Consider the following 20,095-nt stretch of genomic DNA (forward strand, 5'->3'; position numbering starts at 1 on the left):
CATTCTTTTCTGAGCACGTGGGTTAAGCGAGATCTCAGCGGTAGTGGAACCTTGGAGAAATGAAGCATCGGGAATGTTGGCCACAGAGAAAAATGCTGCAGCAAGAAGCTGCAAGCTCCCAGCTCGCTGCCTTGATAGGGACCACAGTAAATCAGGAGGTGCCATGGAGGCTGGTGCTGGATCTCAGGGTCAGAACCTGGCCAGGGGCTGTGGATCCGCTCCCCCCACCCACCCACCCACCCAAAACAACAGCAGCAGCAGCAGCAACAGACCAAGTTCAGGCTGAGAAAGCAGACTCTGTGCGGAAGGGGGCCGAGAGAATTGAGGGAATAAGGGGAAGGAAGGAACAGACGGCCCCAAAGGGTCTTGGAACAAAGGGGAAAAGGGGATTGTAGTCACATTGGTGTCGGTAGCCCAGGAGAAGAGGAAAGGGCTCCCGTGAGCCCTGAAATGGAAGGAGAGGGAAAGAAGTAAGCAGCTCACAGCTAGCAAGAGGAGGAAGTGGGAGATGCGCTGCTTCCTGTAGAAAGACCGATGACTGAAGACAAAGCTGGGTGGGGACTAGTCCCTGGGCTGCGGGAGCCTCTGCTACACATACACACAGCGGCTGCCGCGCCGTGGGCAGCTCCTACTACTGCGGGGCTGGGCTGGGCTGGGCTGGGCTGGGCTGGGCTGGGCTGGGCTGGGCTGGGCTGGGCGGGCTGCGCCGGAGCTCGCCTGCACACAGCGGCTCGGAGGGAGGAGGAAAGCCACTCGTCTCAGACCAGCCTCGGGAGCCAAGGTAAAGGAAACACTTTTCGTGTTGCTCCTCGCTAAGTGAGAAAAATGATCCTCGCCTAGGGTTGTAAGGGCAGATTTCGAAGGGAAGAAAGACACATTGTTCTGGGGATGGGGGGATAATGGTCAGGATGGGTTGTGTTTAGCAGGGCTTTTGAGAAGGACCAAATTCGTGACACCTTGATTTGAAAAAAATAATCCTCATTAGTGCTTAGCTTCGGTGACTCATCAGGAAAACGCGCTAAATGTTAAGAAGCTGTTTGCATAGTTCTCTTGGGAGGAAGGCAGAGCCCAGTTGAAATCAATTGGGGCTGTGAAGCTGTGGACTGATCATCTGAATGTTGCAGTCTTGTTTGAGGGGTGTAAAATGTTAATTGCATTATCTTTCTTACACATTGCACTGGGGTAGCTTCTATCTTGCAGCGTAAGGACTGTGATTTGGCTTTTTGTTTGTTTGTTTGTTTGTTTTGGGGGTTAAATCCTTTTGTACTCAGAATTTGCTAACAAAGGCTGGAATTGCGTATTCGAGGGGCAGTATTTACCATTAAAAAAAAAAAGGTGTCTTCCTCCCTCTGCTCTGTGCAGCTGCTTTCAGGATAACCTCAGAAACAGCTATCGTTTACCAGTGGGTCTTATCCTAAAGTTGCATTCTTTCCCAAAAGAGTGTGGCGGGTTTAACTTGTCTAGAATCGGATACCAGTGTATATATGGATTGTATGTTTATATAGATTTTATTCATCTATAGGTCAAGGTGCATATTAGCCTCAGTGACGGACAACATGTAAAAGTGTTGCCAGGTTGTTTCCTTACCTGCATATGCTGTGGATGGACGAAATAGTGAAATCAGAACTTGATTTTTATTCTTTGATTTCCTTGAGCAATGGGTCCTCTTATTAGAGTCTATGGCCATGGTTTGTTCATATTTGTGAATGATACATACAAGTGCAGTAAATAGGTCTAACGGATTAGAAATGAGATTGTGAGATTTCTTTGGCAGGATATGTAGGAGGGTTTAATATCCTAGCATAACCTGATTTAAAAAATTAAGCCGTGTCTCCAACAGAAAATGCGGTTAAGCAATAAGTGATCGTTGATAAAAGGTTTTGTCTTGCATTTTTACAATGAAAGGAGATAATTTTCAAAAGAAAGAACTGCTTATAGCGGAGTAAAAATAATAAAAAGGTCACATTTAGACACTCATTCTTAAAGTGTAGGTTTTAAACACTAAATATGCCATGGAAAGTGTATATGCTTCCTCATTTATCATTATTCTCAATTGTGAAGAGCTCTAGTTTTTTTTTTTTTTAATGTCACCTTATGAAATTGATTTGGCTTCTCCAAATTTGTGGAGTAGCAGCGCATTTTCAGAGATAAGAATCTTTAGGTACTAAAGAAAAAAACGTCAAATTTTCTGAGCATACTTATGAAACTAAACCTGTGTGATGACTAAGAGGTGAAATAGTGCTGGTGTTGAAACCATGGAGCTCCCCTGGCAAATCCATTGAATTTAATCAAACCTGTGGGCAAAACAAGTCACGCCACATATTCCATGGTTCCAGTTCCCGTGTGTCTCCTAGACATACGGGAACTGGAACCATATGTAAAGATCATCTTCCCAGAGGGGAGATCTCGGGTGCATCTTGGATCCCGAATGGCCCTAACTGGAGCTCTGTGATCAAGCTGCCTGTTATTAAATGAAATGGAAAGTTGGGAGTCCAGGCTGTATGAATGAGGATGGGGCTCACGCTCTGGTACTTACTCAGCTACGGGCTGGATTCACTAGATGATGCCAACACCCTGCTTTGTGTGAGGATGTGTAGACAATCTGCTTTACTCCCCACTGTGTGTTTCACAAAAGAGTCAGAAAATGAAACCTTGGCTCATAGGCACAGGGGAGTCCAGAGGCCCCCTGCTCTCTTTCAGAAAACATCGAACAAGAGATGCCTATTTTCTGCACAGCCCCAAACATTCCCTTAATTATTAAATTCCAGCTTGAAGCACAACATGAATGAGTAACGGCAGATCAGTAACTACGATGGCAGGAGGTTTAGGAAAAAGATGAAAAAGCTCCTGTCCTGTAAAATGGGACTATTTCCTCTTCTTCTGGCCATATGGAATATTAAAAGACATACTACTTTGGTCCAGAGTGTTCGCAGGCTTTTGAGGGAGTCAACCAACACTGAAATTTTAATTGTGTGTGTGGTTTTTTTTTTTTTTTTGCCATATGGCCAACGGCAGAGTGGAAACACGACTCCTGGTTGGTCCTGGGCCTCATGGTGGGCTCGTAGTGAATGCATTTGGTTGACTGACTTTTTTAGCCTACTTCAGAAGGCAGGCTCAACTTTTAAGTATAAAAGCTCTATAGTCAGAGCACAAAGCCTCTTCAAAGACAACTGTGGGTAGCAGAAAACAGCATGGTGGAGTGAAAAGAATGCAGGCTTCGAGAGTCAGGCAGATCTGCCTTTGAATCCTACCACTGGTTCTTGCTGGTACGTTATGAACCTTGCTTTCTTCACTGTAAAGAAGGATTAATAGTATATAATCAGGGTATTTGTTGTTGTTGTTTGTTTGTTTGTTGTGTTTTATTTGGTTTTTGCTTTTGTGTGTGATTTGTGAGTGCCTGCCTGGTACATAGTAGGTACTCAGATGTCACTTTTTCTTCTGCATCGGGAAAAGTTAGCGTATTCTTGATCTTTGCCACTATCTCAAAGATTCAGGAGACATTTTTTTTTAATTGTAGTGAAATATATATAACATAAAATTTCCCATTTTAACTATTTGTAAGTGTGCCACTCTGTGGCATTAAGTATATTGACATTGTTGTGCAACTGTCACTACCATCCATCCCCAGAGCTTTTTCATCTTCTCAAACTGAAAATCTGTTCCCATTAAACAGTAACTCCCCATTCCCTCCTCCCCCCGAGCCCCTGGCACCACCATTCTACCTTCTGTCTATGACTACTCTAGGTACCTCATGTAAGTGGAATCATACAGTATTTGTCCTTTTGTGACTCTCTTATTTCACTTGCCAAAATGTCTTCAAGGTTAATCCATGTTACAGCATATGTTGGAATTTCCTTCCTTTTTTAGGCTGAATAATATTCCATTGTATATACATACTATAGTTTTTTATCCATTAATCTGTTGATGGACACTTGGGTCGCTTCCATGTTTTAGCTATTGTGAATAGATCATGGGTGTACAAATATCCCTGCTTTCACTTCTTTTGGGTTACCCAGAAGTGTAATTGCTGTATTATATGGTAACTGTGTTTAATTTTTTGAAGAATGGCCATACTGTTTTCCATAGCCGCTACACCATTTTATATTCCCACAGCAGTACACGAGGGTCCCAATTTCTCCACATCCTCACCAACATTTGTTATTTCCTGGGGTTTTTTGTTTGTTTGTTTTTGACAGTAACTATCCCAGTGGGTGTGAATTGGTATCTCTTTGTGGTTTCAATTTGCATTTCCCTGAGGATTAGTGATGTTGAATGTCTTTTCACGTGCCTGTTGGCGATTTGTATGTCTCCTTTAGAGAAATGCCTATTCAAGTCCTCTACCCATTTTTTAATTGGATTGTTTTCGAGGAGACGTTTTGAAATGGCAGCATCTCTTAACATAGTGTGTCAGAAAGATCATGATTATAATATTTGTATTCAGTCTCTTGCATACACCAGTATTATCCCTGCCCAAGTGAAATACATCTCTCAAAAGTAACTTTTAAATGCAAAAGGAGAAAGAAAATCTGCATAGATCCTTAGTGATAATTAGTGATATCAAGAACCTGATAGTGTAAGTCAAACCCTAATTGTAGACCGGTGATCCTGCTGGCCAGGTGCAGGCCAGGCCCCAGGAAGGGGCCATCACTTCAGTGTCTTTCTAGTCTCTATTCATTAGCTGCAGGGGAAAAAGTGCCCAATAGGTAGCAAGTTCAGAAAAAGGGAGGAGAAACTACACACTAAATTGTTCTCAAACTCTTTATAATGGAGAGGATTAACCTTGGAAAGGGGCTATAGTAGTTAAACAACAACAATAGATTCTGAGAGAAGTTTCTACTAATGCAATGTGATTCTAATCTAAATTTCACTTTTGAAAATAAGAATCCTGTGTTTCACTTTCCACCACAGATTTCACTTTCCATTCCAAAACCAGTGAGGCAGGGTATGGATGGGGCTGAAGCGATCTGGGCAGAAAGATTAGGGAAGACTCTGTTGAACAGCAGTGACACCTGAGGTTTATGGTGTGGGTGCAGATGTTGACCTTGAATGGTTTGAAGAGCTCCTGAAAGACTGTATGTTAATTTTTTTGTAATGCACTCTGTGTGTGTACTAGGAGGTTGGATAATGACCTCCAACTTCTTAAAATTTGCAAATCTGTTGATTCTGTGGTTACTGGGAGGACCCATGACTGTCTTTACTAGACCCAGGTGGGAGAGGGGAATTACAGAGCTGGGTTAAGACTTTGTCCCAGCCTATGACATCATAGAATTGCAGAGCTAAAAATGACCTGGGAAAAAAACCTAGCCTGTATCAACCCCTCCATGACGGATAATAAAATAGGCCCAGAATTTGTTACCTTTCTAGAGCTGCACAGTTGACTAATACCTCACCTCCCAATTCAATTTCCATTTTACTTCCCTCCACAGTAGGGCAAATGGATAGAGAAAGTCATTATACTTTGTCACTTTAAAAATTGTTTGGAAGACCATATTCTTTTGTTTAAAAAGAAGAGGGTAATGTTTAAAGTTAATATGCTATGTTTCTGTGTTCAAATTTGTACAAATGTAAAGATGCCAATGTGGAATTGAGATTCAGATTTTCAGGTAAAAGCGTTAGAGATATATGCGGTTCCTTAAAACTCTTATGTTAAAGAAAATCAATTATATTTAATAGGAGTCAATGTTCAGACAATCTTCAGAATCTCTAGAGGACTTCCTTAAACATTAGAAAAGAGGGAGCTCAATTCTCAAACTCTAGAAATAACATGTTTCTTAGAAGTGAAGATATAAGACAGGGTCAGCCCTTTTATCTCTTGTTAAACTGTCAAGCTCTTAATGGAAAGACTTAGTAAAACCAGTCACTTGACACTTCCTCCCTATTTCTTTGGCCTTCCCTTGTCCCCCTGCCAGTCTGGTTGTCAGGGTCAGACCTTCCCATGATCCTCTGCCCCAGGCACCCGGCAGTAGAGCTGAAGGAGAAGTTCTGGAAACTGGAGTGATGGACTCTACTCCAGATTCCTTGCAACATCGGCAGGGCCATTGCTGTTCTTAGGAAATCCTTTTTTTTTTTTTTAATTTCACTTTTTACTATCCCCTCTGCATTTTCAATGAAAACCATTAAACCCAAGCCCCTACTCCCTTTATTCATTACAGGTGACCTCACCTCCTGTTATTTGGAGAAGGTATATATTATGGAATTCCTCGACCTCATTCTTTACCACCTCACAATTTCTCATGTCTTCATTCATTTTCTTCTCCTCCCTTCCTAGGTCAAATTAGCACAGCTTTTCTTTCAAGCCTGGACTTGGACTCTTATTTTTTTTTACTTTCTAGGGGACTATGTTCTGACAATAATTCTATCTCCTTCTTACACATTTGGTTTCTTCTTTTTATTGGCCCTTTCCTCTTTGCCTGCAAACATGCTAGTTTACACATATAAATTTAAACAAACCGGTTGCCAACAAAGCTTCCCCTTGACTTTGGTAACCTCTACTAACTTTGTTTTCTTCCTACCTGTAGCAGAGGAAAAATAGTTTTCCCTCCACCTTTCTCAGTTCTGAGAAGCCTGTAACAAAAGACAGATTGATAAGAGAAAAACAAATGGACATTTATTAACTTGTATACCTCATGTGTACATGGGAGATACCAGGGAAAAATGAGGAGCTCTCAGAAGAGGTTTAGAACTCAGGCTTAAATACCATCTTGAGCTAAAGACAAAATTGAGAAGGAGGAGTGGAGGAGGGCTGTTACGGGGAGGCGGCCAGGAAAAGTGTGGTAAATAAGAGTAAGATTTGATATACATATTTAAGTTGATTCCACTCCTTCTTTTCCTGGAACAGAGAGGGAGGCACCCTTACAAATCGAGATTTCCTTTATAATGTATATTTCCCTTACAAAAATGTAACTTCTAGTATGTTTTCATAATTTCTCCAGTGTCTCCTGTTTCCCACGATAATCTGCCTGAAATAATCCTTATGCCAAAGAGGCATATTTTGGAGTGGCATATTCTGCCACCCTTCATGCCTCTCTGAAGGCTCCCAACTTCTCCATTAACTCCAAGTTCTGCTCCCCAAAATACGAGTGTTCTCAAGATTTGATTCTTTTGACACTAAATTTCTCCCTCTTCCTTTATCAAACCCTTTTCTATGATTTCTGTCATTGTCACTGGGGTGGGGGGCAGTTCCAAATCTGATTCTCCATCCTGATCTCTCACCTACTCTAAACTTGCACATCGAGCACCCTGCAAACTTGCCAGAACATCCAACCCACTGAAACTGAGACTCCAAATCAGTGCTTGCCATTGCCTTTCCCCACTCAAAACCAGCTCCTCACCTGATTCCACGACTATTAATGACACCCCATTCTCTCAGTCCCTCAATTAGGAAAACCCAATTTCATTATTATCCTCACCAAACAACCAAGTTGGAGTCAGTTACTCAGACCTTTGCATTGTCATTGGAAACATATCTTGACACCATCTAATCTTTCCCATGTTGATAGCCAGTGTCTTGTTCTAGCCCTCCTGACCTCCAGCTGGGCTGATTTGTTGTTTGTGTTCTTGCCTCTCCCTGGAAGAACTTTCCTGCTTCTCCTTCCACACTTCACCCCTATAGTCTTGCTTCTCTGCGTAGCCAAATTCCATTCATCCTGTAAGACTCAGTTCAAATGCTGTCTCTTCCATGAAGTCTTCCTTGGTTTCTTCCTTTCCCAATAAAAAGCAATCTTTACTTCCCCTGAAGTCTTTTGTTCTTTCATCACAGCAATTAGTGCATTCTCGTGTGTATAATGGCAATCTGCTATTTTTTTTTTCTTTTGCAAGCTCTTTGAGGACAGCAGCCACACCCAGTTTCATCTTTGTCTTCCTTACAGCACACAAATACAGCTTGGGTTTTTGTTTGTTTTTAATTTCAGTTTTATTGAAGTGTAATTGGCAAATAAAATTATAAGATATTTAAAGCGTTCATCATGGTGATTGGATATACATATATACTGTGAAAGGATTCCTCCCATCTAGTTAATTAACACATACATCACCTCACATATATTTGTGGGATTTTTGTTTTTGCTTTTTTTGTTTGTTTGTTTGTTTGTTTTTGGTGAGAACATTTGGGTTCACAAATGCAGTTTGTTTATCATTCGTTTAATGAACTTTCTTGTGTCACTTATTTTTTTATGCAGAGTGGACTAGATATTCTAGGAGCTCAAAAACTATTGGGAAAACAGACAAATACTGACAGAATTACAATACAGTCAGTCTGTCCACAAGTCTTAACGGAATGTCTGCAATGTGCCATGTGTCCTTCGAGGGGCCAGGGACACTTGGATGAACAAAACAGGCCAGTTCTTTGTTTTCTTGGAAATTACATTCTATTGGGAGAGACCTGGAAAACACATAAACCAGTGGTTTACAGATCTAGCTGCACATTAGAAATCACTGAGAGGTACTTAGAAAAAAACACCTATGGCCCAGCCTCAACCCAGACTAATTAGATCAGAATCAGCCAGGATTGGACCCCATTGACAGAAACAAATTACAATACAAGAAAATATCAGGTAGTGATAAGTGCTGAGGTGGATTAAAATAGAAACAGATTGAATGATAGAGATTGTGTGTATGATGGTGTGGTCATGGGTATTTTACCTTTGTTGGGTAATCCCTGAAGGCCTCTCTGAGATGACATTCACAACTCATGTGCCTTCCCTATTAGTAGTGAGGCAGACAGAGCTGCTGTGATTGGCTAATTCAAGTGTCCTGTGAGGCCATGGCGCAGCCCTGCCTCTCTGAAGAACATGGTCACCAGACTCCAGAAAAAAGGTCTAGCTCTATTAGCAAGGAAGAAGGGGTGAATGGTTATCGGGTGTTCAACAGAGTCTGCCACTATTATTGTTTCCATCCTATACATGAGGATATCAAGGGCCAAAAGGTTAAAAAAACTTATCAAGATCATACAACTTTGAGCTGAACAGTGTTTCCATGCATTCTCCTTTCAGAAAAACAAACATACACATATACACACAAATGGAAAGCTTGCTTTAGTTGATGGTGATGATCTAGGTAGACTGGAGAAAGAGTCCTGGAAAAAAATACAAAATGGCTCCTGTGAGACAAAGCAAAGAATCACCTTCTAAACAAATGATTCCAGAAGAAATTACATCAGGTCCTAGTAAGTAATAAGAATGGCATTTAATTTAGACAACTAGCCCTGCATTTCTGCATTGTAAAATACATATATATATAATTAAATTGAGTCTTCCTGACTCGTCATTTAAATCAATTTGATCTAAATAAAATCCACCCTGGGCCAAGAAATGAGCAAGAGAGGCCAAGGGTTCTGTGTATGATGTCTATCAGACTTAAAGGAAAACACTGTTTTCTCTAGAGAGGTATGCATTTTGTTGATTACAGCACATGTAAGAGAAGCAAGAATACTCTCTGAAATTTCTGATTATGAGTTATTTTGAAAATAGTTTTCCACTTTCCAACTGCAGAGGCAACATGCAGTTCTATTATTGTTGCATTGTCTTCATGGTTCCTACTTTTCATTCTGATATTTCATTTCAGAGACTACGTTTGTGAGGCAGCAGTAGTGAAAAAGGGAAATTGCAGTGAAGCTGCCGTCATTACAGTGTTTTGACTGCTTGCCTCTAGGTGTATTTCTGTGCATTCTCATCGTAACAGATTAAGTGTTAATGGTAGGAATACCTTCTCTGTAATGAATGATCGAATGCTTCCTACTCTTATATTTGCATTTTTAAACAGGAAAGTAAAAGTTCATTTCTAAGCTTTGCCAACAGAGCTGTGTTTAAGAAGGGTATTTATCTGATCTGCACAGAACCATATGAGAAAAATTGTGAAAAAATTTACACAGAAAAAAAAATTAACAGTCATTTTAGTCTTTCTTTGGAGAATTGAATGGATCCTTTGCCATTATTTTTTAAACTTCATGAATGATGGTTGTGTTTAGAGAACATTACTGTATATAAGCATTAAAGTAATTTCGCTAACAGTTTTATTATTTTTTTTCCATTGGGGGAAAAGAAAACTTGATATCAAACAGTCCCAAAATTTTCTTTTAATTAAACTAATAAAAAACTTAAGTTAAAAAAAAAGTGGGGGACTTCCCTGGTGGCGCAGTGGTTAAGAATCCGCCTGCCAATGCAGGGGACACGGGTTCGAGCCCTGGCCCGGGAAGATCCCACATGCTGCGGAGCAACTAAGCCCGTGCACCGCAATGAAGAGTAGCCCCCGCTCGCCACAACTAGAGAAAGCCCACGCACAGCGACGAAGACCCAATGCAGCCAAAGATAAATAAAATAAATACATTTATAAAAAAAAAAAAAAAAGTGAAAATTTCTAAGCAAAAAAAAAAAATTTGATTTTTTTATTATGTTTTAAAATAATCTGAAAATACTACAGTATAGAAAAATAATATTCTAAGGCTTAATACACAGGAGAGCATAGTAGTTAAAGAACATTGGTTTGGAATCAGAATGTCCTGGACAAGTTGCTTGAACTATCTGTGCCTCTGTTTCCTTATCTATAGATTGGGATATAATGACAATACCTACTTCACAAAATTGTCAGGGGAAAATAATATAATGTATGTAAAATGTTTATTTAACATAGTGCCTGACATATAGTAACTAACTATTCAGAATTGTAGCTATTATTAGTATAATTATTATTGTTACCACAAAGATGGAGTAGAGTATCTTTAGCTCTAGCCATGGGGTTCTTAGCCAGTTTTAGCAGAAATGATTATGGCCCAACATGAACCACAGGTGCTCAGAACTTGGAGTAAGGAATCACCTGAGGAAGGCTGCTTCCTAATCATAGTCAGACGTCAGTGTTCTGACTTAGTTAAGTGACAGTCTCAGGCTTGCACTATTTGTTCACCAATGCATGTGCTTAGGCATAAATATTTCTGGTTTTCCTTCCCAACTCATGATAGGCTTACAGGTCTCCGTCTGCTTTAGTTAGATGTAGCCATGTGTCTTGCATTGACCAGTGAAGTGAAAGCAGAAGTGATGTTTGTCACCTCTAGGAGGAAGCTTATAATGACCAGAATGTGAGCGCATTCCTTGGCAATTGACAGTGGTGAAAACACAGGAACAGTGGCTGAGCTCTTAAGCCTGGGTCTTAGAATAAAGACACACAGAGATGGTCTATCCACTGACCTGCAATGGACACATAGTGAAAGTGAAAAATGAGTTTTTCTGTCTTAAAAGATTTGGGGGTTGTTTGTTTCCACAGTATAACCTTAGCCTATCCTGACTAATAGGCTCTGGTTATCCCTCCAAACTCTAGAGAAAAAAATATTATTGGTAACAATACATAAAATATGTAGCAATTTGGAGTTAGTCATTTAAAAAAATTTTTTTTAATTTTATTTATTTTTTGTATACATCAGATTCTTATTAGTCATCAATTTTATACACATCAGTGTATACATGTCAATCCCAATCGCCCAATTCATCACACCCCCACCCCCACGCCCCCACCACTTTCCCCCCTTGGTATCCATATGTTTGTTCTCTACATCTGTGTCTCAATTTCCGCCCTGCAAACCGGTTCATCTGTACCATTTTTCTAGGTTCCACATACATGCGTTAATATACGATATTTGTTTTTCTCTTTCTGACTTACTTCACTCTGTATGACAGTCTCTAGATCCATCCACATCTCAACAAATGACTCAATTTCGTTCCTTTTTATGGCTGAGTAATATTCCATTGTATATATGTACCACCTCTTCTTTATCCATTCATCTGTCGATGGGCATTTAGGTTGCTTCCATGACCTGGCTATTGTAAATAGTGCTGCAATGAACATTGGGATGCATGTGTCTTTTTGAATTATGGTTTTCTCTGGGTATATGCCCAGTAGTGGGATTGCTGGGTCATATGGTAATTCTATTTTTAGTTTTTTAAGGAACCTCCATATTGTTCTCCATAGTGGCTGTATCAATTTACATTCCCACCAACAGTGCAAGAGGGTTCCCTTTTCTCCACACCCTCTCCAGCATTTGTTGTTTGTAGATTTTCTGATGATGCCCATTCTAACTGGTGTGAGGTGATACCTCATAGTAGTTTTGATGTGCATTTCTCTAATAATTAGTGATGTTGAGCAGCTTTTCATGTGCTTCTTGGCCATCTGTATGTCTTCTTTGGAGAAATGTCTATTTAGGTCTTCTGCCCATTTTTGGATTGGGTTGTTTTTTTTTTAATATTGAGCTGCATGAGCTGTTTATATATTTTAGAGATTAATCCTTTGTCCGTTGATTTGTTTGCAAATATTTTCTCCCATTCTGAGGGTTGTCTTTTCGTCTTGCTTATGGTTTCCTTTGCTGTGTAAAAGCTTTGAAGTTTCATTAGGTCCCATTTGTTTATTTTTGTTTTTATTTCCATTACTCTAGGAGGTCTAGAGTAGGTCTCTAATCCATTTTGAGTTTATTTTTGTGTATGGTGTTAGGGAGTGTTCTAATTTCATTCTTTTACATTTAGCTGTCCAGTTTTCCCAGCACCACTTATTGAAGAGACTGTCTTTTCTCCATTGTATATCCTTGCCTCCTTTGTCATAGATTAGTTAACCATAGGTGCATGGGATATCTCTGGGCTTTCTATCTTGTTCCATTGATCTATGTTTCTGTTTTTGTGCCAGTACCATATTGTCTTGATTACTGTAGCTTTGTAGTATAGTCTGAAGTCAGGGAGTCTGATTCCTCCAGCTCTGTTTTTTTCCCTCAAGACTGCTTTGGCTATTCAGGGTCTTTTGTGTCTCCATACAAATTTTAAGATTTTTTGTTCTAGTTCTGTAAAAAATGCCATTGGTAATTTGATAGGGATTGCATTGAATCTGTAGATTGCTTTGGGTAGTATAATCATTTTCACAATTTTGATTCTTCTAATCCAAAAACATGGTATATCTCTCCATCTGTTGGTATTATCTTTAATTTCTTTCATCAGTGTCTTATAGTTTTCTGCATAGGTCTTTTGTCTCCCTAGGTAGGTTTATTCCTAGGTATTTTATTCTTTTTGTTGCATTGGTAAATGGGAGTGTTTCCTTAATTTCTCTTTCAGATTTTTCATCATTGGTGTATAGGAATGCAAGAGATTTCTGTGCATTAATTTTGTATCCTGAAACTTTACCAAATTCATTGATTAGCTCTAGTAGTTTTCTGGTGACATCTTTAGGATTCTCTATGTACTGTATCATGTCATCTGCAAACAGTGACAGTTTTACTTCTTCTTTTCCAATTTGTATTCCTTTTATTTCTTTTTCTTGTCTGATTGCCATGGCTAGGACTTCCAAAACTATGTTGAATGATAGTGGTGAGAGTGGACATCCTTGTCTCGTTCCTGATCTTAGAGGAAATGCTTTCAGTTTTTCACCATTGAGAATGATGTTTGTTGTGGGTTTGTCATATATGGCCTTTATTATGTTGAGGTAGGTTCCCTCTATGCCCACTTTCTGGAGAGTTTTTATCATAAACGGGTGTTGAATTTTGTCAAAAGCTTTTTCTGCATCTATTGAGATGATCACATGGTTTTTATCCTTCAGTTTGTTAATATGTTGTATCACATTGATTGATTTGCATACATTGAAGAATCCTTGCATCCCTGGGATAAATCCCACTTGATCGTGGTGTATGATCCTTTTAATGTGTTGTTGGATTCTGTTTGCTAATATTTTGTTGAGGATTTTTGCATCTATATTCATCAGTGATATTGGTCTGTAATTTTCTTTTTTTGTAGTATCTTTGGTTTTGGTGTCAGGGTGATGGTGGCCTCATAGAATGTGTTTGGGAGTGTTCCTTCCTCTGCAATTTTTTGGAAGAGTTTGAGAAGGATGGGTGTTAACTCTTCTCTAAATGTTTGATAGAATTCACCTGTGAAGCCATCTGGTCATGGACTTTTGTTTGTTGGAAGATTTTTAATCGCAGTCTCAATTTCATTACTTGTGATTGGTCTGTTCCTATTTTCTATTTCTTCCTGGTTCAGTCTTGGAAGGTTATACCTTTCTAAGAATTTGTCCATTTCTCCCAGGTTGTCCATTTTATTGGCATACAGTTGCTTGTAGTAGTCTGTTAAGATGCTTTGTATTTCTGCAGTGTCTGTTGTAACTTCTCCTTTTTCATTTCTAATTTTATTGATTTGAGTCCTCTCCCTCTTTTTTTTGATGAGTCTGGCTAATGGTTTTTCAATTTTGTTTATCTTCTCAAAGAACCAGCTTTTAGTTTTATTGATCTTTGCTATTGTTTTCTTTGTTTCTATTTCATTTATTTCTTCTTTGATCTTTATGATTTCTTTCCTTCTGCTAACTTTTTGTTTTGTTTGTTCTTCTTTCTGTAGTTCCTTTAGGTGTAAGGTTAGATTGTTTATTTGAGATTTTTCTTGTTTCTTGAGGTAGGCTTGTATACCAGTTTCCTCTTAGAACTGCTTTTGCTGCATCGCATAGGTTTTGGATCATCCTGTTTTCATTGTCATTTGTCTCTAGGTATTTTTTGATTTCCTCTTTGATTTCTTCAGTGATCTCTTGGTTGTTTAGTAACATATTGTTTAGCCTCCATGTGTTTGTGTTTTTTATGTTTTTTTTTCCCTGTAATTGATTTCTAATCTCATAGTGTTGTGGTCAGAAAAGATGCTTGATATGATTTCAATTTTCTTAAATTTACTAAGGCTTGATTTGTGACCCAAGATGTGATCTATCCTGGAGAATGTTCCGTGCGCACTTGAGAAGAAAGTGTAATCTGCTGTTTTTGGATGGAATGTCCTATATGAATTAAATCTATCCGGTCTATAGTGTCATTTAAAGCTTCTGTTTCCTTATTTATTTTCATTTTGGATGATCTGTCCATTGGTGTAAGTGAGGTGTTAAAGTCCCCCACTATCATTGTGTTACTGTCAATTTCCTGTTTTATAGGTGTTAGCAGTTGCCATACATATTGAGGTGCTCCTATGTTGGGTGCATATATATTTATAATTGTTATATCTTCTTCTTGGATTGATCCATTGATCATTATGTTGTGTCCTTCCTTGTCTCTTGTCACATTCTTTATTTTAAAGTCTATTTTATCTGATATAAGTATAGCTACTCCAGCTTTCTTTCGATTTCCATTTGCATGGAATATCTTTTTCCATCCCCTCACTTTCAGTCTGTATGTGTCCCTAGGTCTGAAGTGGGTCTCTTGTAGACAGCATATACATGGGTCTTGTTTTTGTATCCATTCAGGAAGCCTGTGTCTTTTGGTTGGAGCATTAAATCCATTCACGTTTAAGGTAATTATTGATATGCATGTTCCTATGACCATTTTCTTAATTGTTTTGGGTTTGTTTTTGTAGGTCCTTTTCTTCTCTTGTATTTCCCACTTAGAGAAGTTCCTTTAGCATTTGTTGTAGAGCTGGTTTGGTGGTGCTGAATTCTCTTAGCTTTTGCTTGTCTGTAAAGCTTTTGATTTCTCCATTGAATCTGAATGAGATCCTTGCCAGGTAGAGTAATCTTGGTTGTACATTCTTCGCTTTCATCACTCTAAGTATATCATGCCACTCCCTTCTGGCTTGTAGAGTTTCTGCTGAGAAATCAGCTGTTAACCTTATGGGAGTTCCCTTGTATATTATTTGTTGTTTTTCCCTGCTGCTTTCAATAATTTTTCTTTGTCTTTTTTTTTTTTTTTATGGCTGTGTTGGGTCTTCGTCTCTGTGCGAGGGCTTTCTCTAGTTGTGGCAAGCGGGGGCCACTCTTCATTGCGGTGCGCAGGCCTCTCACTATCACGGCCTCTCTTGTTGCGGAGCACAGGCTCCAGACGCGCAGGCTCAGTAATTGTGGCTCACGGGCCCAGTTGCTCCGCGGCATGTGGGATCCTCCCAGACCAGGGCTCGAACCCGTGTCCCCTGCATTGGCAGGCAGATTCTCAACCACTGCGCCACCAGGGAAGCCCTCTTTGTCTTTAATTTTTGCCAGTTAGTTACTATGTGTCTCAATGTGTTTCTCCTTGGGTTTATCCTGTATGGGACTCTCTGCGCTTCCTGGACTTGGGTGGCTACTTCCCACGTTAGGGAAGTTTTCGATTATAATCTCTTCAAATATTTTCTCTGGTCCTTTCTCTCTCCCTTCTCCTTCTGGGACCCCTATAATGCGGATGTTGTTGTGTTTAATGTTGTTCCAGAGGTCTCTTAGGCTGTCTTCATTTCTTTTCATTCTTTTTTCTTTGTTCTGTTCCACAGCAGTGAATTCCACCATTCTGTCTTCCAGGTTACTTATCCGTTCTTCTGCCTCAGTTATTCTGCTATTGATTCCTTCTAGTGTAGTTTTCATTGCAGTTATTGTATTGTTCATCTCTGTTTGTTTGTTCTTTAATTCTTCTAGGTCTTTGTTTAACATTTCTTGCATCTTCTCAATCTTTGCCTCCATTCTTTTTCCGAGGTCCTGGATCATCTTCACTATCATTATTCTGAATTCTTTTTCTGGAAGGTTGCCTATCTCCACTTCATTTAGTTGTTTTTCTGGGGTTTTATCTTGTTCCTTCATCTGGTACATAGCCCTCTGCCTTTTCATCTTGTCTGTCTTTCTGTGAATGTGGTTTTTGTTCCACAGGCTGCAGGATTGTAGTTCTTCTTGCTTCTACTGTCTGCCCTCAGCCCTGCTAGTGTTGGAGGGTCTCCTGCAGAGGCGGAGGGTGGCTGTGTCTGTCTCACCGTGAGGACAGGGACACTGGCAGCAGAAGTTCTGGGAAGTACTCCTTGGCATTAGCCCTCCCAGAGTCCTGGAGATAGTCATTTTTAATGAATTTTGTATGTGTGTGTGTCTGCTTATCATATGTTGTACCATAAGTAAACATCAGGGTACTAAGCATTTTAATTTATATAGATTTATATAAAATTTTTCATTTAAATTTCTTTTAAAATCGGGTTTATTTCCGTTTCATACAAAGGAAAATCAATATACCAAAATTACCAACATCTATTTTTTTTGGAGAGAGCTACCCATGATGCCCAAGTCAGGACTCTCAGTTCTAGGTCTGATGTGATCATTGGATCATGTTCCCTCTCACTAAAAGCTCATCCAGAATGGTGCCTTGTGACACAAAGGATCTTCTGAGAGAAGATGAGGGACTAAGCCATGCCCATGACCTTTGTCTCCAGTATGAAAATAGTCTTCCCTAAGTCCTATTACAATGTTCAGTTATAAACAGTGGTGCTTAGTACGTAGAGGGTCTTAAATAATACGTATTGATAAATAGATGGAAGTAGTCCACAGTTCTTCCCAATGTCTGGACTCTTTCATGTTTGTTTTTTAAAAATAAATCTCTTTATTTTAGATCTTAGTTTAAAAACATCTCGGCATTAAGACTTACATTTACCCTAGAATCAAGTTATATTGTTACGATCAGGCAGTGTTAAGGAAAAGAAAATGCATTTCTAATTAAAAAAAAGGACTTACATTTATTCTTTTAAAACACTTTACATGTGATCACCCATGTATGCACCGATGTAGGCTATTTTATTTGATAAGTTTTACTGCTGATTTTATTTCACCTGATAATTTCATTTGGGTCCCTAAAACTACCTTATGAACTACCTCAATTATTTAAATTAGAAACAGATTAATTTTCTCCAGTGTACAAACTCAAATTAATTTCATTATTAACCCGAGTTTTAAATTGATTAATCTTGGAGTGTTTAAGGAACCAAGTGGGGTTTTTTCATCCTTAAGGAGATGGGCATATTGATTTGATGACTCTCTCGCCGTCACACCAGTTGTGCTATGAAGAGCAAGACATTTGCAAGAAAACTTTGGATAGATTTTATAAACCAGCCAGAAACCTGTGTGTCTGGGGCTTCTGGGGGAACAATCTGTGAGTCATTTTAAAAACAAACACACTCATAATCACAGTGCATGGTGTTACCATGGTAATTAGGCCTGTGGAGTTGGGTTGCTTATGTTCTTGTAAAGGGAAGAGGGGGAGAGAAACTGAGAATTCAGAGCGTTGACTATCGGCTTCAATTTGACTATCACAAGAGAGAGTGTAGGGTTTCTTGAGAACGTACTGGCACAGTTGTCCTGAGAGGGAAGTGAAGAAACTGGCATCCTCCCTTTGTTACTGAATATAAGTTAGCCGTTTTAGTGTTGAGTGTTGTGATTCACAGGGGAGAAAAGGGCCATTTGGCATTCTCTCAGGAAGAAGGGGGGAAAATTGGTCCTTTATCTGCTGTATAATTACATATAAGTCTCTCAGATCTACCCGGTAAGTGTCTGGTGTGCAGGTGCACAGGGCTTTAGTGAGCCTCTAAAAGGTGCCAAAATGACACTGGCATAATATCATTACAGATTTAAACGCTCCTCAGTGCATTATTCTAATACAGTTAGAGACGGGTTTTAGTGAGGCCATTGTTTCAGATCTGATCCCCAAGTAGACCAGGTCTCTTTTCTCTATTTTATGGAGTAGATAATGACTCCTTTATCCTGGACAGCCATCTTATAATATAGGCCCCTGGGTCACAGAGGAGACCAAGGAGGTTATGTGAGCTCTGCCAAATCTTTCATCACTCCAGGGGAAAGTAAAATCAACATGCGTGCTTTTTTTTTTCCCCCATTTATTTTTATTTTTTTATTTTATTTTATTTATTTTATTATTTTTTAAAATTAATTAATTTATTTATTTTTGGGTGTGTTGGGTCTTCGTTTCTGTGAGAGGGCTTTCTCTAGTTGTGGCGAGCGGGGGCCACTCTTCATCGCGGTGCGCAGGCCTCTCACTATCGCGGCCTCTCCTGTTGCGGAGCACAGGCTGCAGACGCGCAGGTTCAGCAGCTGTGGCTCATGGGCTTAGTTGCTCCGCGGCATGTGGGATCCTCCCAGACCAGGGCTCGAACCCGTGTCCCCTGCATTGGCAGGCAGAGTCCCAACCACTGTGCCACCAGGGAAGCCCTCCCCCATTTATTTATTTATTTTTTGGCTGCGTTAGGTCTTTGTTGCTGCGCACGGGCTTTCTCTAGTTGCGGTGAACCGGGGCTACTCTTCATTGCTGTGCGCAGGCCTCTCACTGCGGTGGCTTCTCTTGTGGTGGAGCACGGGCTTCAGTAGTTGTGGTGCGTGGGCTCAGCAGTTGTGGCTCGTGGGCTCTAGAGCACAGGCTCAGTAGCGTACGGGCTACTGTGGCATAGTGGTGTAGTGGCATACGGGCTTAGTTGCTCCACAGCATGTGGGATCTTCCTGGACCAGGGCTCAAACCTGTGTCCCCTGCATTGGCAGGCAGATTCTTAACCACTGCGCCACCAGGGAAATCCCAACATACATGCTTTTTTGATGGACAGTCAACAAAGTGGGATTACTGAGGAGTGATTCATTATGATTCTGTACGGAGAACAAACAACACCCTTAAATTAAAGGTATGAGTTAGTTCACCTACAAAACTGGTTTTTAAGAATGATTTAAGATTTACTTTAAGAAGCCTAGGTATCCTCTTAAATGGATAAGTATAATACATTGACTAGAGGTTTTTTTAGAGTATTCCTCATGCAGATTTTATTTCTACAACTTTTCCTTATTAAAACTATTTTTCAAAAGCCTTGAAATAAAGTGCTGTGGAGTTTGATTAAAGGGTCATGAAAATGCAGGGAGTTTGTGTGTGATTTTGCCCTGGCATATGGTGTAAAAACTATTCCTCAAAACTGTGGGTTTCATTTTTCCTCTCATATGTGGGAAGAAGGCACATGTTACCCAAACTTCATTCTATGCTGTCTTAATTTTTTAAAGATTAGTAAACAATGCTTAACTTAAACTTTTTTTCTGATGGTGAAAGTAATTCATGGTGATCATTGAAAATTTGGAAAATACTTAAAGTGTAAAAAAAAAATTAAGACTGACCCCTTCCATTAATTAGGTTTTTGGTTGAACCACATATAACAGAGACCTGATTTCACAGTGGCTTACAGAAGTTAGAAGTTATTTCTCTCTCACATAACAATCCAGAGATGTGTGGTCCAGGGCTGGTAAGGTAACTCTCCTCCACAAGATCATCCAGGTATCCAGCCTCCTTCTATCATACTGTTACATCATTCCAAGTATATTTTCCTTGCTTTATGGTCTAAAGTGGCTT

General features: G+C 39.7%; 1 protein-coding gene across 2 annotated transcripts in view; it reads left to right on the plus strand.

Moving 5' to 3' along the window:
- The first annotated feature begins 701 nt into the window (after positions 1–701).
- The window catches only part of GNG2 (G protein subunit gamma 2), a 128,884-nt gene continuing 109,490 nt past the window's right edge, over positions 702–20,095 (plus strand). Inside the window, exon 1 of one of the 2 annotated variants that reach the window (XM_036844955.1) lies at positions 702–781. The gene's annotated coding sequence lies outside the window, so the exon portion shown is untranslated. The remainder of the gene's footprint in view (positions 782–20,095) is intronic. The other variant, XM_036844956.1, reaches the window with a different exon arrangement.

Source organism: Balaenoptera musculus, chromosome 2, assembly GCF_009873245.2.
Source record: "Balaenoptera musculus isolate JJ_BM4_2016_0621 chromosome 2, mBalMus1.pri.v3, whole genome shotgun sequence".
Lineage (NCBI taxonomy): Eukaryota > Metazoa > Chordata > Mammalia > Artiodactyla > Balaenopteridae > Balaenoptera > Balaenoptera musculus.